This window comes from Orycteropus afer, unplaced genomic scaffold, assembly GCF_000298275.1.
Source record: "Orycteropus afer afer isolate SDZICR_OR568_19922 unplaced genomic scaffold, OryAfe1.0 scaffold00559, whole genome shotgun sequence".
Lineage (NCBI taxonomy): Eukaryota > Metazoa > Chordata > Mammalia > Tubulidentata > Orycteropodidae > Orycteropus > Orycteropus afer.
In genome coordinates, this window is record NW_006922146.1 from 223,609 (window position 1) to 247,676 (window position 24,068).

General features: G+C 40.6%; 1 pseudogene; it reads left to right on the forward strand.

Annotated features, from left to right (window-relative positions):
• Positions 1 to 20,421, forward strand: part of LOC103210044 — a 175,314-nt pseudogene extending 154,893 nt beyond the window's left edge.
• Positions 20,422 to 24,068: the final 3,647 nt, after the last annotated feature.

A 24,068-nucleotide genomic window follows, 5' to 3' on the forward strand; every position in this document is an offset into this window, starting at 1 on the left:
GTTGAACTTAGCTACTAGTGCTGGAGCAAGATGGTATCTCATTGTTGTTTTGATTTGCATCTCTCTAATAGCTAATGATCGTGAGCATTTCTTCATAGTGACGATAGACTTTTGTTGCTGCCTTTTTTCTAATTGTTGGAGATGTTGGATTAAGATCTTGATTTTGGCTCTTTCTTTTTTTTTTTTAATGTGTGCATTTATTGCTATAAATTGGCCTCTCATCACTGCTTTTGCTGTATCCCAAAGGTTTGGTATGCTGTGTTTTTATTCTCATGTAATTCAAGGGATTTTTGAATTTCATTTTTTATTTCTTCTATTACCCAGTCATTAAAAAGAAGTTGTTACTCAGTTTCCATGTGTTTACTCTTTTTCTGTTGATCTTCCTATTGTTTCTTTCTAATTTTATAACACTGTGATCTGAGAAGATGCTTTGCAGTATTTTCAATGTTTTTAAACTTATTGAGGCTTTGCGGCCTAATATATAGTCTATCCTGGAGAATGTTCAATGTGCACTGGAAAATAATTTATATTGCGCTGTTGTTGGGTGAAGTGCTCCATAGATGTCTGTAAGGTCAGGTTGGTTGATTGTTTAGTTTAGTTTTCCTGCATCTTTGTGGAGTTTCTTTCCAATTGTCCTGTCTTTCATTGAAAGCAGTGTATTAAAGTCTCCTACTATTACTGTGGAGTCATCTATTTGTCTTTTCAATTTTGTTAAAGTCTGATTTATTCATTTAGGGGCTCTTTTATTCAGTGCATAGATATTTATTATGGTTATGTTCTTTTGTTCAAATGATCCTTTAACCATTACACAATGTCCTTTCTTGTCTCTGATGGTGGTTTTTATCTTAAAGTCAATTTTATCAGAAATTAATATTGCTACTCCTGCTCTATCTTACTTGCCATTTGCTTGATATATCTTTTTCCAACCTTTGATTTTTAGTCTATTTTTTGTTTGTCTCTAAGGTGTCTCTCTTGTAGATGGCAGACTGATGGGTTATGTTTTCTTATCCAGTCTGCAACTCTCTGTTCCTTGAGTGATGCATTTAATCCATTTACATTCAGTGTAATTATCAACAAATGTGAATTTGTTGCTGTTATTTTGTTATGTGTTTTTTCATGGTGTTGCTGATTTCTTTGTTCCATATAATTTTCTGTTCTGAGCTCATTTTGTTTATGAATTGTATTATCATTTCCTTCATTGGTTTTTTTTTTTTTTGTTAATATGCTGTCAAGTCAGCCCCGACTCATAGCAACCCCTCCTTGGGTTTCTGAGGCAGTATCACTACGGGAGCAGATTGCCCAGCCTTCCTTCCGAGGAGTGACTGGGGGGTTTGAACCGCCAGCCTTCTGATTAACAGTCAAGTGCCTTAGGCACTATGCTACCAGAGCTCCCTGCTATTGTTTTAGTATTCACAAAATATTTGTGCTTGTCCTCTTTTTTATTGTGATGCAAAGGTTTATTATTTTTCTGTGAGGCTACCCTATGATTCATAATTCTCTTGCCAAGTTTTGAATAGTCCGTTCTACCTTGCAATTGTCTTGACTTCCTCACCATTTAGAAGTTCTGTAACTACACTATTTTTTTTCCTCTTTCTGGTTTGTAGTTGTGCTCTTTTACCAATTGATGTCCCTGGTTCCCTGTTTACAGTCTCATAAGCTTATTTTACTTTGGTATTTCTATAACTGGTTTGGTTTCTGGGTTATGTCATTATGTGTGTTATTCGTTAGTTGGTGATTGCTGTTGTTGGTTCTCTGTCCAAAAGACTCTGCTTAGCATCTCTTGTAAGGTTGGTCTGGTTTTATAAAATTCCCTTAATATCTGCTTCTCTGGAAATGTCCTAATTTCACCATCATATTTGAGGGATAATTTTGCTGGGTATATAATTCTTGGTTGGAAATTTTTTCTTTCAGGGTATGATACATATCATCCCATTGCCTTCTTGCCTGCATGGTTTCTGCTGAGAAATCTGAGCTTAGTCTTTTTGGTTGCTCTTTGTAGACAACATTTTGTTTTTCCCACTGCTGCTTTCATGATTCTTTCTTTGTCTTTGGTTTTGACAAGTTTGATGATGATACATCTTGGTGATTTTCTTTTGGGGTCTGCCTTGTTTGGGATTTGTTGAACTTCTCAAATGGATATATTCTCATCTTTCATTGTGTCAGGAAAATTTTCTTCCAACAAATCTTTGACAATTTTCTCTGTGGTTTTATTGGTCTCTTCCTGTTCTGGAATTCTGATTACACATAGGTTATTCCTCTTGGTGGTATCCCACATGAAACTTAGGCTTTGTTCATTTTGTTTTTATCTTTTTTCTGATTGATCCCTGTGGTAGTTCAATTTTTGTGTTAATTTGGCTGGGCCTGGTTGAGTAGCTGGGCAGCTAGATGTAGTATTCTCCATGATGAGACTGGTAATCAAGTCCATGGAATCTACTGTGAGCAGCTGAATAGCTGCCTTAGGGAATATGGTCTGCTTCCTGTTTATAACCAGAAGCCTTGAGGGAATGGTCTCTGGCATATGGCACACTTGGATCCTGAATGTAGCCATGTCTTTGTTCAGCAGCTTGCCATGCTCTGCTGACCTTGGGACTTACAATGGACTTAAATTAATGGCCTGCCATGTGGTTTGATAACATTAGGACTGTGCCATTTTATTTGTCAACCTTGGGCTTGTTATCTTCAACAGCTAGTAGCTGCCTGAGTGAAGAGATGCCTCTAGCTTCAGTGTGCCAAAAGCAAGAGGCAAAGCTGAAGCCCAAGGTCAAGGGGCTTTCACACAGCTTAAACTTGGACTTAAAGCCTCCAAATTGTAAGAATAAACTTCTGTTTGTTAAGGACATCCCATTTGTGGTATATTCCTGTCAGAGCGGTGACCAGAACAATCCCTTAACAAAATAGTATTGAGGTATTTGTCTTCATTCTCACTAATTCTGTCTTCCATTGATTTGATTCCACTCCTTTGCCCATTCAATGTATTATCTATTTCTGAAATTTTGGTGTTTATCTTCTGGATTTCTATTTGTAGATTTTGTATTATTTCTAATTTTTCATTTATTTTGTCATTTTGTTCTTGCATTGTTTTCCTAAATTGTTCTAGAGTTTTATCTGTGTTTTCTTTTATTTTATCAGTGTTTTTCTTGATTTGTCTCTCACTCTGTTGAAGGTACCTATATGTAATTTTTTTGAATTGCTTATCAGGGAGTTCCAATGCTGTTTCTTTTTCAGGGATGTGTTCTGGGTCTGTATCCTGGTCCCTCAGTTCTCCTACTTTATCTTTCTTCTTGTGTGCAAGCTGATTGTCTGTTGTCTCTGAGATATCATTGATGTCATTGTGTTTATATTTACTTGGTGATTGTATGTGGTTGTGATTCGCCCCCCCCCCCTTTTTTTTTTTTTTTTGTATATCTGAATAAGCAGGTTATTGTTCTCCTCTATTAGTTGGCAGTACTTAGGCACTCACCACCTGTTTTCTAGTGGGGGTGATAGAGAATGAGAGTGTCTGCACAGATCTCTGTTAGCTGTTTGTGAACAGCCGTTAAGGGTGAGTTGGGCTGGCATTGGCTGTCATCTATTGTTGGCCAGTTGGTGCAGAAGCAAATGTTGGCCCTCACTCAGTAGATGTGGCTGCAGAAGGTGTGAGTATGATTGGGTCATATAAGCATAGTTACTATCTCCCACTCAGTTAGACCAAAAAAATAAAATAAATAAAACAAAACACAAAAAAAATTAAAATAAAAACAAGAGGAATAAAAACACAAATAACATGTACAAACAGGAACAATTGCAATGGGAAAAACAAAAGGAAAAGCAATAAGTTAGAAGAAATATTTAAAGAAATAGTTTAGAAAGAAAAAACAAATATGAATAGAAAAAGAGGAAAAATATCCCACAATATCTGGGGAGGGGGGAATAAGGGAAAAGAGCAAGAGTAAAAGGATATAATGAAAAAATGAGGTAACCGTAAAAAGAAAAACAAGGGATGGGAAGAAGCAAAAGAAAGAAAAAAGATGGGAACCAGGAAAAAGGAAAAGAAAAAAAAAAAACTAGAACCTAGGAAAGGGAAATAAATAAATAAAAATAAAAAGGAAGGAAAAAAAAAGATAATTAAAGAACAAACAAACAAAAACAAATCTGGGGGCAGGAGCAGTGTGAGTCAGGGCACCCAGGCTCCATCAGGGCACACAGATTTGGATGCAATTCTTGCCAGTCCAGAAAGTGGATGGAGGTGGGGGATGGCCACACTTCCATTCACCAATAGGCTGTGGGGTATAACAGTAATAAGAGGAATATGGCACCTTTACAGAAGTCAACCTCCAGAGTGGTTGTCCATGCTGTCCTCAGCAAGCAGAGCCCATTCTTAGGTTGCTGGGATTAGAATGCTCCCCTTGTATATATCTAAAATGTTCACACAGCTTGCTAATATTCAAAATGGCTGTACCCTCAAGACAGCTTGAAGTCCACACCTCAGTTTGTCTCCTTATTTGCTGTTTTCCTTTCTAATTGTCAGCCACCAATGCTGTTGTCCATGCAGCTGTTGGTGAGCAGGGCTGATTCTTAGGTTACTGCCCAGATCCTAAGGCCACTTATATATATTCAAACTGGCTGTGCAGTCAGGATAGCTGATGCTCTGCAGCTCCATTTGTCTCCTTATTCACTATTTTCATTCAAGTTTTTCTACCAGTTGGTCTTTAATCCATTTCTTTATCCTTCCTTTCAAAGTTCAGGGCTCCAGGATTATCTTCTGTATCTGTGTCAACTGGTTTCTGTTTTCTTTGTTGAAGAGGGGCTGTGTAGCTTGTCTGCTTGTTCCACCATCTTCCCAGAAGATCATCAACATTTCTTGAATGTTTATTATATGGCAGAGTGCCTGGATGGTGCTAACAGTTATTGTACTTAGCTGCTAATCCCAAAGATAGGCAGTTCAAATCCACCCAAAGGCACCTCAGAAGAAAGGCCTGGCAATCTACTTCTGAAAAATCAGTCATTGAAAATAGTATGGAGTATAGTTCTACTCTGACATCCATGGGGTCACAATGAGTCAAAATTAACTTGATAACAACTGGTTACACTTTATATTGGCACATCCTATGTGCTAAACAAGGGGTAGCAATGGTTATTAGTATAGTTACTACTAATAGATATATGAAAGGAGTTACTACTAATAGATATATGAAAGATGAAATAGTTAAGAGCTTGACTACTAGCTGAAAGGTTGGCAGTTCAAACCTACCCAGATGCACCTTGGAAGACTGGCTTAGTGATCTTCCAAAAGGTCATAGCCTTGAAAACTCTAGGAGCAGTTCTCTGCACACATGGGATTGCCATGATTTGGAGTCGACTCAATGGCAACTAACAACAACAACAGATAGATGAAATGGCTTTGTGAACCATAAATCGCAGGCTGCCAGCTCCGTTGTTCAAGCAATACACTGCACAACTTGGGAGGTACTATCCCCCATTCACATGAACCACACTGTCTTGTGGGGCTCTGAGCAAGTTCTAAACAAATTATAGTTGTAACTTTTACTAAGACTAACAGGAAGGTAATATGACACTTTTCTTGTGTTATGCACATCAGAAGTCCCAAATGGAAAAAAAATAGGTGCTGGACTTTCTGGGCAGTACTTTATAGAATAAATAAAAACAAAGAGCTCTGCCTTTCTGAGCCTATCATTCATTCACTTCCAAGTGATTCATTCTAAATGTTAGTAGTGAAGATACTAGGGAAAGAGTTGTCCTAGAGCCCTTGGTACTTCCCTTCCCCTCAAGCCAAGTGAGAGGACCCAAAAGGCACAGAGACTGCAAAGATTGAAGAGAGAGGTGCTGGTTGCCCCTGCTCCTGACAGCTGAAGGAGAGGAGCTCTGCAGAGGCCCAAGCCTACATGCCACCTCTATGCTCACCACAGAGCCATGTTTCTTGGGGCAGATGGACATAGTGGAAATGGAGTTAGATTGAATTGTCTTCAAATTTCTTTTAAGGACAAGAGGTCTGTCTACCAGGGCAGATGAGCACAGGACTGAAAATGGGGCTGGTGTGTGTGAGGCACTCTATCCACAAAATCAGGAGCTAGGGTGGGACTTAAGTAGCAGAGCCCTTGCCAGGGAGCAATGAATGCATATCTGCTGCTCCCCTGCATGGGATCTCAAAAGAACCCATAAAATATGAGATGGCACCTGTGCCACTCACAATGGCTCTTTACAGTGGCCCCAGTCAGGTGTTGTTGTTGTTGTGATGTGCCGTTATGTCCCACCTCATAGCAACCCCTCCTTGGGTTTCTGAGGCAGTATCACTATGGAAGTAGATTGCCCCATCTTCCTTCCAAGGAGTGGCTGGTGGGTTTGAACCGCCAGCCTTCTGGTTAGCAGTCAAGTGCCTTAGGCACTATGCTACCACAGCTCCCGCCCAGAGGGAGTTTCTATCCTCTACTTCACTTTGCTTTCCACACTTCACCATGGAGGGACCAGAGGCAGAAAGTGAATGAGATGGGAGGAACAGAAGAACAAGGTAGGAAAAAAGGTGAGAAACAGAATTTTCAAGCCTTGGTAAGGGATAAATTTTTAAAGTGAATGAGAGAGTGAGGGTTTGATTGAGTTTGGGGTGAGTGGGAGACTTTTGATTAATATCTTGGCAAAGCTGAGTGATCTGCCCTTTTGATTTCATGGGTGTGGGATCAAGCCTTTTTTTCAGATTGCGCCTCACTGAGCCCACCTTGGTTTATCAGAGGATTGAACTTGGTAACTGACAATGCTTCTTCTACCCTCTCCCTTTCTAGGTTCTTTCTTTCCAGGCCCAGGTCAAGAAAACCAGCTGCTGGTGGCAAATGCCACACTAAGTCTCCTTTGCCTTGGATTGTCATGTGCCTTATGTCTCTCCACCTAAAATGATTGTTCCCTGAACATGTATCTCTTCTCATCTCAACCTCTACTACTGCTGCTGCTGCCAGTTACCATAAAGTTGGCTCTGATTCATGGAGACGCCATGCACAACAAAGGGAAATGTTGCCCAGCCCCATACCATTCCCTCAATCTCTGACACACTCAAGTCCATTGTTGTGGCCATTGTGTGCTTGGAGTGCTTTCCAACCTAGGAGACTCATCTTCCAGTCCTATATCAAACAGTCTTCTCTTGTGACCTATATAGGGCTTTCACTGGCTAATTTTCAGAAGTGGATCACCAGACCTTTCTTCCTAATCTGTCTTAGTCAGGAAGCTCCACTGAAACCTGTCCACCTTGGGTGACTGTACCGGTATTTAAAATATTGGTGGCATAGCTTCCAGCATCACAGCAACATGCAAGCCACCACAGCACAACAGTTTGCAGATGGCTGGTAGGCTCCTAGCATATAGGCCATTAACAATTGACTATTGAAAAGGAGATGAGAGACCCTAGGAACCAGAGTCAAAGTAGGCAGAAGATTATGGGGGCAAGGGATTTGCAGAAAACAGTTGCCTGACACATCAGACAAGGGTCATGTTCATAATCGTTAAAACATCCTGTCCTTTCATGTCTGAGACAGCCACCGAAACTGAGCTCGAGATGTTAGGAATGAAAGGAAAACAGACACTGACATCAGAATCTCTAAAACTGCATTTGTTTGACTTTTAAAAATTCAATTTGACACTTAACAGAACAATAATAAAAGCTGTGTTTTTCTGGCCATTATGAACCAGAAATCTCTGGTTTATGACACAGCCCTGATAGCACAGGGGTTAAGCGCTTGGCTGCTAACCAAAATGTCTATGGTTCAAACCCACCAGCCACTCCACATGAGGAAGATTAGGCAATCTGTTTCCATAAAGATTACAGCCTTGGGAACCCTATGAGACAGTTCTAGTCTGGCTTACAGTGCGGTTATGAATCCAAATCAACTCAGTAGCAGTGAGTTTGGTTTTAGTTCTATTTTCCACGAGGACAGAGGAAACATCACTGTTCCTAGTGATGACCGGAGGCACTGACAGCTTCTGAAATCATCTGCTCTTCTCAGACCTCCTGAGTTTGCAGGCTGCCAAAATGGGGTGTGGAGCCTGGAAGAATGTATAGTCAGGAGAAAACAAAAAAATCTCAACAAACAGGAAGATCATCATAATACTGGGGGACACCAGACTCAATTGGCACAACAAAATACATAAAAGCCTTACTCCACATCCTACATTGGTGAGTAGCGACTGGGGTCTTAAAAGCTTTCAAGCAGCCATCTAAGATGCAGCTAACGGTCTCCTAGCATCAGAAGCAAAGAAGAACGCAAAAAAAAAAAAAAAGAAAGGGCATTTGGACGCAATCAGCCCTAGGACATGATGGCCCTTGAGCCCAGAAGAACAAGGTGCTCAGCTACCAATGCCAGCCACTCAGGAAAGGATCAAATCTGGAGATCCTGGATAGAGTGGGAGGGAAAATGTGGAACAAAATCCAAAAACTCAGTAATGACCAGAATTACTGGTCAGATGAAATCTGGTGAGACCCCCAATACTATGGCCCTGGAATACATTCTGGACCTGGAATAAAACACACCCCCAGGTTCCAATAGTTAACAAGATGTACATGCAGACCACTCAACCCAGGATGATGCACCCACATGCTCTGTGGTAATACATTCCTCAGAGCAATAGACCACGGGACACCAGAGGAACAACATTCAAATTGAGGCAATGAAGAACAAACAGGAGTGCATAAATATGAGGGGCACAGGGGGAGGGTTACAAGTAGGAAGGGGAGGAGAGTGGATTAGGGTTTGACATGGTAAATGCAGAATGAAACTAAATGTACATGTAACGTTGAATGTAAAAAAAAGCTCTTAAAATAAAAATAATTAAAAAACAAAAACAAAAACAGGGAGGTCATCTCAGAGAATTAGGAAAGCCAAATCTTCAAATGGTTGATCTTTATCAACTCAAATTATTGATTAATCTGAACATCCTGTTCTCTAATTATGCCATATAACAAACATGTATCATATTTGGTAGTCAGCCTCAGATAAGAGAGACAGAGATGGAGAGAGAAAATTTCTGCCCTGCATTGCTCAAGGAAACAGTTATGCCAAATAAATCTTCCCAGGGTAGACTTCAACTGAGTGATGTTCAAGCTAAAACAAAGTGATATTCAAGCTAAAACAGTGATGAATCTACGTAAAAATGTATGCCCTTTTCTATATACATTTATAGTTAAATGTCTCAGGCAATCAGGAAACACAAGGACATTTTTTTTTCTCCTAAAATACCCACTCCCCTACAATTTGTTGGCAGATCAGAATCAGTGTGCCCTGAAGAGGTTGAATTAATTTACTTCACACGTGTAGAAAATGTATAGAAAACTGTACCCAAGTCTATCTGAGCATTGCCTTGTCTGATATTCAGGGTTGTCCCAGCCATGCAATAAATGATAGTTTATCTTTCCAGACATCACAGAGATGCTACATCTAGAACCAATGTCCACCCAGAAGTTTTGAGTTTATTTGAATAACCTTCTCATGCCTCCAGGGAAATGAATGCCCATAGTGGATTGATGTGTAGGAAACTGTAAAATGTTGAGGGCAGCCAGGAGGATAGGCAGGAGAAAACGAAAAAAACCTCAACAAACAGGGAGGTCATCTCAGAGAATTAGAAAAGCCAAATCTTTTCTTTTATAAGCCTCAAATCTTTACGGGATTCCATCTGGCTTTCATTTCTAACTCCTTGTCTTCTAACAAAGAAAATGAAGATGGCTTTAAAGCTACATGTGAGCCCCTCCAGAAAAAGGCTGAACAGAGGTCCTCTCTTCCCCTCTTTAGTCTGGTAGCAAAATTTTCTTTTGCACTATTAAAAATGGTGTGGGCCACCTTGTCTCCAAAAACACACAAAGCTGCTGCATAACGCTTTTCCAAATAATTAATCTTTCCAGTGGAATCTTTCAAAGCCCCACATTTCCTGTTATTTTATACAGCTGCAATTTGTAACTGGAGCTCCTGCCCAGTGTTCCACAGGCAAAATGCCAAATCCACTACATTTCACCTACCGAGGTGCCCCGCACAAATAATCCTGAACCACAAGTTAAACAGTTAGGTCCTGTTGTAGCTGAAAAGAAAAGACCATGGAACAAAAGACTGTTTTAAAAAATACATTTCTGTGTTGAAATTTTAGTGGATGCTTGCAATAGTCTGTTTTCCAGGTTCAACATTTTGAAGTATCACCACTCTGCCACAATCAAAGAAGGTTTTCCAAAAATGGATTGGTTCCTGTGTTAAGCTAATATTTGTGAGTCATAAAAATGACACCCTCTTAGTTATCTGGTAGCCAAAAACTGTGAGTTGCTGTATGTCAGACACACCTCGTTTGCTTCCTAGTCAATGGAAGACCAAAGCCAAGATTGTCTGGAGGGTGGGCAGAGGAGGCAGCATTTGCTGGGTAGGCACATGACTCACCTACCTTCTTCCTCCTGCATTTCCTCATCTCTCCACCCAAGTATCTCTCCTCCAAGCTGTCCATGAGCTGAAGTTCCCTCAGAACCTAGTGAAGTTGGGAGGTCCTATTCTTCTCAAGAAGTATTGTGAATCCTCTCTTCTCTACGCCCCTTAAACACCTCCCTACCCCCACCATACATATTTGCAGATAACTTGTCTCCTACTTTTCAAAAATTGAGACCATTGAACCAGATCCTCAACTTCCTGCTACAGCCGCCCTACATCCTCCTTCCTTTCCTTCAGTTCCCTAGCGGATGCTTCCTGTACCCATGCTCTGGGTTCCAGACATCCTTCTCTCTCAGAGCATCACACGAGAAAATGTCCCTTCTCCTCTGTTTAACCAATCCTTCCTTGATACCTGAATCCTCCCCAATTACATTTAAACATACGTTAAGTCTCTCTTAAAACAAAAGACCACTCAACCTTACAGTCCCTTCCTATCATTACTCTTTCATCTTTCCTTCCCAGTGAAATGTGAATGGGGAGCTCTGGTAGCATAGTGCCTAAGATTGCTCAGGTCAGAAACTCAGACATTCTTGAAACCTTTCCCAGTTTCTCAAATCCAACTAATCCCTTAGCTGGGTAATTTTACTTCCTAAACATTTCTTAGGAACTCTGGTAGTGAAGTGCCTAAGGCACTTGACTGCTAACCAGAAGGCTGGAGGTTCAAACCCACCAGCCACTTCTCGGAAGGAAGGTTGGGCAATCTAGTTTCGTGGTGATACTGCCTCGGAAACCCAAGGAGGGGTCGCTATGAGTCAGGTCCAACTCCACGGCACGTAACAACAACAACATACAGGCATACCTTGGAGATATTGCAGGTTCGGTTCCAGACCACTGCAATAAACAAAAGTGAGTTGCACACAGTTTTTGGTTTCCTAGCACAAGATGGGGCAATCTACTTCCGTAGTGATACTGCCTTGGAAACCCAAAGAGGGGTCGCTATGAGTCGGGTCCCACTCGACGGCACATAACAACAACAGCACATATAAGGGAGCTCTGGTGGCGTAGTGCCTAAGGCATTTGACTGCTAACCAAAAGGCTGGCTGTTCAAACCCACCAGCCACTCCTCAGGAGGAAAAGTTGGGCAATCTAGTTTCATAGTGATACCACCTCAGAAACCCAAGGAGGGGTCGCTATGAGTTGGGGCCGACTTGACAGCAAATAACAACAAACATTTCTTAAATTCATCCATTTATCTCCAACTCCATATCCACCACCCCAACTCAAACACTATCTTTTCTCTCCTAGACTATTGCAAAAATCTCTCAACTGGTTTCCTACATCCATCTCATCCCTGTTTAAGTCATTCTCCACAATGCCACCAGACCATGTCATTCTCTTGCATGGAATCCTTTAATGGTATATTGGACACATGCTGTGTGTACCTCCTCAGAATCTCTTGACCACTTATTTTTTCTCTCTTGGTTGGTATTGCCCTTCTACTTTGCCTTCCAAGTGCAGAGGAAATGACACCCCACAGAGCAGGTCCACCTAGGGGCTGGATGATGCACTTTGGATGCACAAGAAAAAGTCAGCTCTCTGTAGAGTGAAACAAATGGAAGATGGGAGAATGCCAGGCAGATTAGTTACCCCTTCTTTTCTCCCCCTTGGAGTCTTAATGGTGCAGTGGTTAAGTGTTTAACTGCTAACTTTAAGGTCGGTAGTTCAAACTCACTGGCTGCTCCTTGGGGAAAATATGTGATAATCTGCTTGAAAAAAGCTTGCAGCCTTGGAAACCCCACAGGGAAGTTCTACTCTATCCTATAAAGTAGCTATGAGTAGGAATCTACTTGATGGCAATGGGTACTTCTCCCCATTAGGTCTGCTCTGGGGTATGATTTTTTGTGTCAACTTTCTGGAGAAGTCAAGGAAATACAACTGGCAGTCAACTAGCTGCACTTGCAGGTATGGCATGCTGGGATGCAGTGACCAGAGTGATAACACATAGCATTGCATTGCTTCACATCTTTCCTTTCCTTGCTTCCCTTTTCCTCAACCTCACTGTACTGGGCTTTCATCTCCCAAAAAAGTATCACCATCTTAATCTTTAGCTCAGAATTTACTTCCTAGAGGTCCCAGACAAGACAAATGCTTAGGATAAGACCCAAAACATTTATTCAGTGCCCTTCATGGATTGGTTCGTATTTACTCCTTGAGCCTTGTCTCACCTCCTACCTCTCTCCTGTCATTTTTCTATCTCTAGATACAGTAGAGAGTTCTTTGTTCATGCCAAGTCCTCACATGCCAGAAAGTTTGTCTGGAAAACCCTTCCTCTCCACCACTCTCCTGGTTTCACCTGGCTAATTTCTCCATTCCCACTAGATCTTGGTTTCCTCGGCATCTTCTTGTCTTCTCTCGGAAACCTTTCCTGCTATCTCTGCTCTCTCCTCCCCCACATCTTCTAAGCTCTTTAGTGAGGCACTCTCGATCTCTGTCTTGTTTCCTTAGATCTGGTAGCAATTTTAAGTTCTGTAGTGTAATAGTGTCTGCCCCCTCCTCACACTAGATTGTAAACTCCATGACAGCAGAGACTGTGTCTGCTTTTGCTCTCTGTTGCATTCCCAGCACCCTGCTCAGAACCTAACACTCCATAAACATGTTGTTGTTAGCTTCCTTTGAGCCTGCTGGACTCATGGTGACCCCATGCACAATGGAAGGAAATTCTGCCCAATCCTGCACCAATCCCCATGATCACTTGCAGATCAAACACTATTCTGTTGTGATTCATAGGGTTTTTGTTGGCTTATTTTCAGAAGTGGATTGCCAGACCTTTCTTCCTAGCCCATCTCAGACTGAAAACTATTCAGCTTCATAACAACACACAAGCCTCAATGGACAGAGTGTGGTGTCTGCACATGAGGTGCATGGCTAGTAACCAAATCTGGATCTCTCATATGAAAGGCAAAACTTTTGCTACTGAACTGTCATTGCCCCCTTCAATAAACATATACTGAATAAATGAACTCATAGGATCCAACACTGTTCCTATGTGGAGAAGCTAAGATCAAAGAGATTCACTCAAGATCAGACAACCAGCTAGTGAGTGACAGAGCTCAATTGTATCTTCCACCTTCTTTTTAAAATTAAAATCATCCTCAATTCTAAAGAAGACAGATAATAGACAGATCAATGAAATAGAATGGAGAATCCAGAAATAGACCTAAATATCTCCTTCAACATATGAAAAGCGCAGCCTCATTCATAATACAAAGACATGCAAATTAAAAATAAATGCCAGTTTTTAACTTTTGGGTTGGCGGGATTCACAAAATTTGATAATTTCCTCTCCCGATGAGAGCCCTTAACAGTGAAGTGCTGAGTACATGAGAGTGTTTATGGGAATCTGTAAATTGCCTTGCTTTGTGGAAGGCAGTTTGGCAACAGCTATTTGATTGCAACAGCTACCAGATCTCAAGGGCCTATGTTCTCTGCAATTCAACCCAACTTTTAGGTATTCACCCTACAGATGTACTTGTGCAGGTGGGAAATGATTGATGTACAAAGTTATTCACTGACACATTTTTTTTTTTTTTTGTAATAGAAAAAAATGTACTGTGCTTTATTTAGGGACTGGTTACAGAAATTATGGTATTCTTATAAAATGGAGTATTATGTAGCTGGTAAAAAAGAATGGAAAAAGTTTTGAAATATCGCTGATCATTTCATACCATTGCAAATGTAATTGTCATTGAATGGTATGGTTAAAACAGCACATTTTATGTTATACTTACTTTTCCACAAAAATAAAGATGAAGAACGAGGCAGTCCTGTTACTATATATTCTAATATGGAAACCTCTCAGAAATATATTAAGTGAAAAAAGCAAGATGCACAGTAGCTGTAAAGCATGCCACCATTTGGATTAAAAACAAAACAAAACAAAAACTACAAGTGAAACCAACCAAATTGCAAACTAAACTCAGTGAAGTCAAGTCTCTCATACATTTTGTCTTTCTCACATTGCATAGCAGATACACAATAAATATTTGTTGATGAATTTCAATATGAAGGACATTCCTAAGTGATAAGGGAAGGAGGAACAAAGGGAAAAACACACAAGTAATTATGCAACACTGTCTATACTTATTAACCATTTGGATAAAATGTCTTCAAAGGAGAAAGTAAAATCTGAGAGTCAATATAACAGTGTTGGATTATCTGTGGGTTTTTACTGTTGTTGTTGTTGTTGTTATTATCCTCCATGAATTAGTTAACCATTCCTATGAGAATTTGAGAGGTGTGTGTGTTCTTGATTATATCAACTCCTTTCTACCTCCAATAGAAAAGCAAAGATGCTCTAAAGTGTTGCCTGCCAAAAGTTTGTTCAGACTAGGTCTCTGTGATTTGTATATCCTCACTACTAGATTAACCTGATTTCTCACTCTTATACCACATCAGGAAAATCAAATCAAAAGATGCTTATGAATTGGCTGAGAGCTTTGCTCATGGTAAAGAAACAGGTATAATTTGATTAAACCCAAGGTTTCATATTGCTGCCTGCATGTTCTTTTGGAAGAAGCATGACTATATACCTCAGACCTGGGAAGTAATGACTGTGAAATCCTGCTGTTGCCAAAGTAAACAAAGTATCTGCATGCTTTCCTGTCAAATACTTGGTGTGTGTGGCCACTGTGCCTCAGTGGGAATGGTGCTGCTGCACAGAAACTTGTGCCAGGATTTGAAGGCTGAAGGTTTTTTTTTCTTAAATAATGTTGGACTATATCAACAAAAGACGATTCCTAGTATAGCAAAGTTCCAATGATATCTATAACATAAGACAGCTATTGTTTTCTTATCTTAAAATCACAATATTAAAGTTAGGGTCTTGTCCACTCACCAGAGTGGGCAATAGATGGGCTCTTTGAAGGAATAATCTTGAATCTTTGGCTCCATCTCAAAAACAAACAACAACAATAACAAAATGAAAGCAAAGAAAAATCTACAAAACTATGGCTTTAACTAAGAGGCATGAAGACTACATTTCCCAGCCTCCGGTGCATGTCTGAGCAATGATGGATAAGTGGTATTTTGTGTGGGGTTTTCAAGCACTTAAAGGGAGCTGGGCGTGTTGGGATAAGCCCCTTTTCATCTTTTGGGGCTCGATGGTCTGTGTTAGGATGTTGATATCATATATAGAGAATAAGATATGGTCCTTATCCTCAAGGCATTTACAACTAATCATTCATTACACTAGAGGTATAAACACTGCCAGAATGTAGAAGAAAAAGGAATGAATTCTGAGTGAAGAAAATTCAGAAGGTTTCACAAAGAGGACACTAACTAAGCTGGTCCTCAAAAAATAAATTCTAACAATAATAGCTTAGATTATTGAGGATTTACCACATATGAGGCAGTGAGTGAATTGCTTTACAGGCATTACCTCATTTATTCTATATGACAGTTCTGTATTTTATGAGGTGTTGTTTGGTTGTTAGGTGCCGTCGAGTCGTCTCCAACTCATAGTGAGTCCATGCACAGCAGAATGAAACACTGCCCTGCCCTGCACCACCTCCACGATCCTTGCTATACTTGAGCCCATCATTGCAGCCACTGTGTCAACTCATCTCATTGAGGGCCTTCCCCTCCTTCATTGATCCTCCACCTTACCAAGCATAAGATCCTTCTCCAGGGAATGGTTCCTTCTGACAACATGACAAAAGTAGGTGAGACATGACAAAAGTAGGTGAGACTAAGTCTGGCCATTCTTGCTTCCAGGAAGCATACTGGGTGCTCTTCTTCCAGGACAGATTTGTTAGTTCTTTTAGCAGTCCATGGTGCTTTCAGCATTCTTCGCCAACATCACAATTCAAAAGCATCAATTCTTCTTCAGTCTTCCTTATTCGTTGTCCAGCTCTCACATGCATATGACACATTGAAAATATCATGGCTTGTCAGGCACATCTTAGCCCTGAAGGAGATATCTTTGCTCTTCAGCACTTAAAGCAAGTCTTTTGCAGCCTATTTGCACAGTGCTATATATCATATGATGTCCTGACTGCTGCTTCCATTGGTGTTTATTGTAGAACCAAGCAATATGAAGTTCTTGACAACTTCAATCTTTTCTCCATTTATTGTGATGCTGCATGTAAGTCGAGTTGTGAGGATTTTTGTTTTCTTTATATTGAGGTGTAATCCATACTGCAGACTGTAGTCTTCAGTCTACATCAGTAAGTGCTTCAAGTCATCCTCACTTTCAGCAAGCAAAGTTGTGTCGTCAGTGTATCACAGGTTGTTAATGATTTCTCCTCCAATCCTGATGCCATGTTCTTCTTCATATAGTCCAGCTTCTAGGATTATTTACTCAGCATACAGATTAAATAAATATGGTGAAAGGATACAACCTTGACTCACTCCTTTCCTGTTTTAAACCAGGAAGTATCCCCTTGTTCTGTCTGAACGACAGCCTCCTGGTCTATGTACAGGTTCCTCATGAGTACAATTAGGTGTTCTAGAATCCTCATTCTTCTGAATGTTATCGATAATTTTGTTATGATCCAAACAATTGAATGCTTTGGCATAGTCAATAAAACACAAGTAAACATCTTTCTGGTATTCTTTACTTTGAGCCAAGATCTATCTGACATTAGCAATGATATCCCTCATTCCATGTCCTCTTCTGAATCCAGCTTGCATTTTTGGAAGTTCTCTGTCAATATACTGCTGCAACCAGTTTTGAATTATCTTCACTAAGATATTACTTGCGTGTGATATTAATGATATTGTTTGATAATTTCCACATTCTGTGGGATCACCTTTCTTTGGAATGGGTACAAATATGGATCTCTTCCAGTCAGTTGGCCAGGTAGCTGTCTTCCAAATCTTCCAAATCTCTTGGCACTCAAGTGAGTGCCTCCAGCATGGCATCCATTTGTTGGAACTTCTCAGTGGGTATTCTGTCAATTCCTGAAGACTTGTTTTTCACCAATTCCTTCAGTGCAGCTTTGACTTCTTCCTTCAATACCATTGGTTCTTGATCCTATGCCACCTTCTGAAATGGATGACATTGACTAATTCTTTTTGGTACAGTGACTCTGTATTCCTTCCATCTTCTTTTGGTGTTTCCTGCATCATTCAATGTACTGCTCATAGAATCTTTCAATACTGCAACTTGAGGCTTAAATTTTTTCTTCAGTTCTTTCAGCCTGGGAAATGCTGAGTGTGTTCTTCCCTTTTGATTTTCTAACTCCAGGTCTTTGCACATTTCATTTTAATAATTGGCTTTGTCTTCTTGAGCTGCATTTTGAAATCTTCTGTTCAGCTCTTTTATCTGGTCATTTCTTCCATTTGCTTTAGCTCCTCTTGGTCCAAGGGCAAGTTTCAGAGTCCCTTCTGACATCTATTTTGGTCTTTTCTTCCTTTCCTGTCTTTTAAATGACCTTTTGCTTTCTTCATGGATGAGGTTTTTGATGTCATCTCACAATTCCTCTGGTTTTGGTCATTGGTGTTCAGTGCATCAAAATATTCTTCAGATGGTCTCTAAATACAGGAGAGATATTATCAAGGTCATATTTTGGCTCTCATGGACTTGTTTTAATTGTCTTCAACTTCAATTTGAACTTGCATATGAGCAGTTGATAGTCTGTTCCACAATCAGCTCCTGGCCTTGTTTTGGCTGAAGATATTGAGCTTTTCCAGTACCTCTTGCCACACATGTAGTCAATCTGATTCCTGTGTACTCCATCTGGCAAAGCCCAAGTGTATAGCCACCATTAATGCAAAAAGGTATTTGTGATGAATAAGTTGTTGGTCTTGCAAAATTCTATCATGTGATCTCCAGTGTTATTTCTATCACCAAGGCCAAATTTTCCAACTACCAGTGATTCTTCTTTGTTTCCAACTTTCGCATTCCAATCACCAGTGATAATTAACACATCTTGTTGCATGTTTGGTCAATTTCAGACTGCAGAAGCTGATAAAAATCTTCAATTTCCTCATCTTTGGCTTTGGTGGTTGCTGCATAAATTTGAATAATTGTAGTATTAACTGGCCTTCCTTGTAGGCATATGGATATTATCCTATCATTGACAGCATTGTACTTCAGGACAGATCTTGAAACATCCTTTGTGATGATGAATGCCATGCCATTCCTCTTTGATTTGTCATTCTCGGCATAGTAGATCATATGGTTGTCTGATTCAAAATGCCCCAAACCAGTGTACTTCAGCTCACTAATGGCTAGGATATCAATCTTCATGTGTTCCATTTCATTTTTGACAACTTCCAGTTTTCCTAGATTCACACTTCATACATTCCATGTTCCAATAATTAATGGATGTTTGCAGCTGTTTCTCCTCAATTTGAGTCATGTCATGTCAGCAAATGGAGGTCTCAAAAGCTTTACTTTATCCATATTGCTAAGGTTGTGTTTTGGTTACCTAGTGCCATTCCGTCAGGAATATACCACAAACGTGAAATGGCCTTAACAAAGAGGAGTTTATTCTCTTACAGTTTGGAGGCTTTAAGTCCAAGTTCAAAGTGCCAGGTTCTAGGGGATGTATGAAAACCCCTTGATCTTAGGCTTCAGCTCTGCCTCTCACTCCTGGCCCACTGAAGCTAGAGGCATGCCTTCACTCAGGCAGCTACTGACTGCTGAGGCTAACAAGCCCAAGGTTGAAAAATAAAATGACAGTCTCAATGTTACCAAACCACATGGCAGGCCATTAATTCAAGTCCATTGTAAGTCCCAAGGTTGGAAGAGCATGGCAGTCTTCTGAAAAATGACACAGCTACAACAGGGTCCAAGTGTGCCATAAGCTTGAGACTACCCCCAAGGCTTCTCCTTATATACAGGAAGCAGACCACATCCCAAAGGCAGCTACTTAGCTGCTTGTGGTGGATCCCACCATGGAGTTGATTGCCAGTCTCCTCATGGGGATTAACTACCACCAGCTGCTCAGCCACTCAACCAGGCCCAACCAAGTTGACATACAAATTTAACTACCACAGGTTGGTTCTACTCTGATGAGGCAGCTCTTTCCCAGTCACATTTTGAGTGCCTTCTGACCTAAGGGGCTCATCTTCCTGCACTGTATTGGACAATGTTTCAGGGTTCCTCATAAAGTTGTCCAGTAATTTTTCAGACAGTGTATCTGTGCTATTCATAAGGTTTTCCCTGGCCAACTCTTCAAGAAGTGTATGGCCTCTTCTTTCTTCTGAGTCTGTCTCAGTCTGGAAGCTCCACAGAAACCTGTGCACCATGTGTAACCCTGCTTGCATTTGAAACACTGGTGGTACAGCCTCCAGCCTCACAGCAACACGCAAGCCACCACAGTATGACAAACTGACCAACAAGTTCATCTCCCTTAGCTATTCCAAACCTCTCTGCCCTCCCCTTCCCTGGATCCAGCTGTGGTTGCCCTGACTTTCCACCTTCCTGCCTTAGGTGGAGACTCTCTCCCTCCCCTTATCTGGATCTGGCTGTTGTCAGCCCTGGACTTCACAGCTTCCAGGCAGAGTGACCTTAGACAGTCTCCTCACACCAAATTGAGCAGCCCTACAGTGGTTTAAGCAGCTGAGTGGCCAGCCCACCATTCATAAGGAGAACTTCAACAACGTCCCTAACCTGGAGCTCAATCTGATCCAACTGTCCATGCCTTCTTTGACAACAGGAACCTGTACAAGGGCCCAGTGACTTGGCTGACAAGATCAACTTTGAGGACTTCCTGACCATCATGTCCTATTTCTAGCCCATTGATATCTCCATGGACAAGGAGCAGGTGCAGCTATGCAGGAAGGAGAAGCTGAGATTTCTGTTCCACGTGTACAACTTGGACAGCAGTGGCCAGGCCTTGGAAGAATATAAAAATGTAAAGTGGTTGAGGAGCTGCTCTCAGGAAACCCCATCAAGAAGGAGTTGGCACATTCTATCACAGATGGAGCCATGCTGGAGATGGGCATTGTCTGTGTGGGCCAGGTAGAGCCTATAAAAAAAGAAAAAAGAAAAAAAGTCTATGAGGTAGGTTCCATTATCATCCCCATTTTATAGATGAAGGGACTGAAGAACAAAGAGGTTAAATGATTTGTGTGAGATTAGAGAGCTGGTACTTGCCTGAGCCCACGTCTGAACTTCAGCCCATCCAATCTTCTTAAAATTTAAACTGAACCACAGCTTAGGACTGAAATAAAGAGGGACATGGGAAGAAATACATAAGCTACTCACTTTGATTGTGTAGCCAAACAGTGGTCAGCAGATAATTCAATTCAATCAGATTGTTAGATAGAATCTAAGCCAGTGTTTCCTAAAGTGTGTTAATGTGTTTGACAGAATGTTAATCTTTCAAGATGCTTTGGAAAAAAAAATAATAAAAGATATACATGCATACTGATATACAGAGGTCCTAAGGAGGTCTACAGTAAACAAATATGCTTACTTTTATTTTATTAAAGCCAAGTTTTCTCAGATTTATTTGAGCACAAAACACTTTTTAAAAAACTTTGTATTACAATTTTTTTTTTAATGTAAATGAAATGGAGAGAATAAAAATATTTATGTACTCATCACCCAGCTTCAACAACCATTAATATTCTGTCCTACTTGTTAACTCCATCTCCACCTTTTTGTTTCCTTTCTTTTTTTGCTAAAGTATTTTAAAGTAAATTCTGGACAGCATGTTATTCTACCCTAAATACTTTAGCATGCATCTCCAAAAAATATGCATACTTTTACGCGTTTTCTTATATAAATGTAGTTATCACACCTAACAAAATTAAAATAATCCCTAATATAATCTAATGTCCAGTTCATATTCACTGTTCCCAGTAATCTAAAGAATCAGAATCTTGTTTTAGAAAAGACCTTTGTAACTCTTTGCTTATTATTGATTCATTTCTATAACCAAGCACTGGAAACTCATTAGAAAAACTTGCAATCATGATATTATTTTCTAGGACACTGCTAACAAAAGCTAAATCCCTGCTAATAATACAGCCTGAAAAATACATGATGGAGTATGTATGAACCCTTACTCACAAGGTATCTCTGGATTAGGAAGGAGAATAATAACTTGATCGTATGACTGTTTTTTTTCTTTTTCCCTTTGACTGTCCAAACAAAAACAAAATAGAACTCCTCTGGCACCCCAGGGACAAGTGTCATATGGAACTACCACGAAATGACTGTGTACTATGCAAATAAGGTGCTTATGGCTCACCAAGGGGACTAGATAGCTGGCTAATAATGAAAATAAGGTGCACGGCACCCTTGTGGAGGTGGGACCATGCAAATAAGGTACATGGAATCCTAATGAGAGGATTGGTCAGTTTTGCCATCTTGCGAAGGTTAAAAGAGACCAATTCCAGAGCAGAGAGGGAACCTCAAGACAATTAAGAAAAAAGAGCCAGAAGTGGAGAGCACCCTTTGGACCAGGAATCCTAGCACTGAGAATCTCCTATACTGAATAGACAGAGAGAGAGAAAGAGAGAGATGTAGCACTGGAGATGGCAAGGGACAGTGAGAAGCAGCAGCAGAGAAATGGCAGCAGAACCAGGAGGCCTGAAGAAGACAGAGCGGTTGGCTTCCTGGCCCACTGAGGGAGAAAGCCAAGTGCCTTAGGGCAGAAGGCTTAATGGTGAAGTGGTGTGCCTCCAGGCACTTACTAACAGAGCTAAGGAGCTTGGTAACACTTGTTGGAGCAGGGTAGAGGCCAAGGGGTGATGGGTCAGAGGGAGACACGTGCTTGCAGGCACAGCTGGGAAGAAACTGTTCTGTCTGAAGAACTATATCCTGAGTCATTTCTAATTCTTTTTTTTAAATGCATTTTATTTAAATATAATTTATGTATAGTGAAATACACAAAACTAAAGTGACATGGGTCAATGCATTTTTTTTTTTGGCAATGTTTCCTCCTTTCCCGTCCCACTCCTGACAACCGACAAAGAAAGTTTCCCTCCGTATATAAACCTTTCCTTGTCCCTCCACAAAAACAAACTAATACTGTATTTGTCCTGTGATTGACTTATTTCACTCAGCATAATGTCCTCCAAGTTCATCCTTATTATGTGGTGTTTAGCAGACTCTACATTATTCTTTAATGCTGCATAGCATTCCAGTATGTGTATGTACCATAGTTTGGTCATCCACTCTTCCACTGATGGGCATATAGGTTGTTTCCATTTTTTTGCCATTGTAAATAGTGCTGCAATGAACATGAGCATGCATGTATCTATTCCTGTCCTGGCTCTCACCTCTCGAGGATATATACCTAGTAATGGGATTGCTGGGTCAAATGGTATCTCCAATTCCAGTTTTCTAAGGAATTGCCATATTGCTCTCCACAGTGGTTGTATCACTTAACAGTCCCACCAGCAGTGTATGAGAGTCCCAATCTCTCCAAATGATTTTGAGTTTTGTGCCACATTGTTCTCCCTCTCTATCAAAGATCTCCTACATAGATCCCCTTCCAAGTGGATGACAGTGGTAGCCAGGCACCATCTAGGTCTTCTGGTCTCATAGTCGTATAGGCTGCAGATCGGATGGTATACCAGTCACTAGGACTAATTTTTTCCATGAATTTTGGTTTTCTTCATTCTTCTTTGCTCTGGATGAGGAGAGACCCATTGTTGCATCTAGATGGCAGCTTACTAGCTTTTAAGACCCCAGTCGCTACTCGCCAAAGTAGGAGGTGGAACAATGTTTTGTATAGCATATTTTGCCAATTGAGCTTAATGTCCCCTGCAACTGTGGTCCCAAGCCCACAGGTTCAACTACTTGGTCCCTCTGGGTAGCTGGCTGTGACCAAGTAGTGACCACAACCTTACCCCTTATCAGCTCTACTATACACCTGGGAATTCTGATCATTCACGTAAACTTATAGGACCATCGTCTGCCAACCCTATATATGTTCTTGGATACATTCCCCATTTCATAGACATACTTAATTGTTCAGCCTGTCCACCCATCTATCCACCCATATAACCATGTTTGCCTTCACCGACAACACATTACTGTATGTGCAAAAGGGTTCATCTTTGTTGTCTGTACCTCCCATGTACCTCTCTATGTCTTTCTCTTCCTCAATGCCACCATATTGGTCACTCACATTTGGTACATTGCCCTTCTCTTCACCAAATCAATACTTATCTCTATCTATCTAACAGCATTCCCTCCCCTCCCCTCCCACCCCAGTAACCAACAAAGAAAACTTCCTTCTATAGATAAACTTTTCCTTAACTTTTACAATAATGGACTAATACAATATTTGTGTTTTGTGATCGACTTATTTCACTCAGCATAATGTCCTCCAAGTTCATCCACATTATGCGGTGTTTGGCAGATTCTACATTATTCTTTAGCATTGACTAGTATTCCATTCTGTGTATGTACCATAGTTTGGCTATCCATTCCTCAGTTGATGGACACCTAAGTTGTTTCCATCTTTTGGCTATTGTGAATAGTGCTGTGATAAACATGGGTGTGCATGTATCTGTTCTTGTCATGGCTCTTACTTCTTTAGCGTATATACCTAGTAATGGAATGGCTGGGTCAAATGGTATGTCTCTTAACAACTTTTGAAGGAATCGCCATAGCGCTTTCCACAATGGTTGTACTATTTTACAGTCCCACCAGCAGTGTATGAGAGTCCCAATCTCTCCACAACCTCACCAGCATGTTATTTTCTATCTTGTTAAACTTTG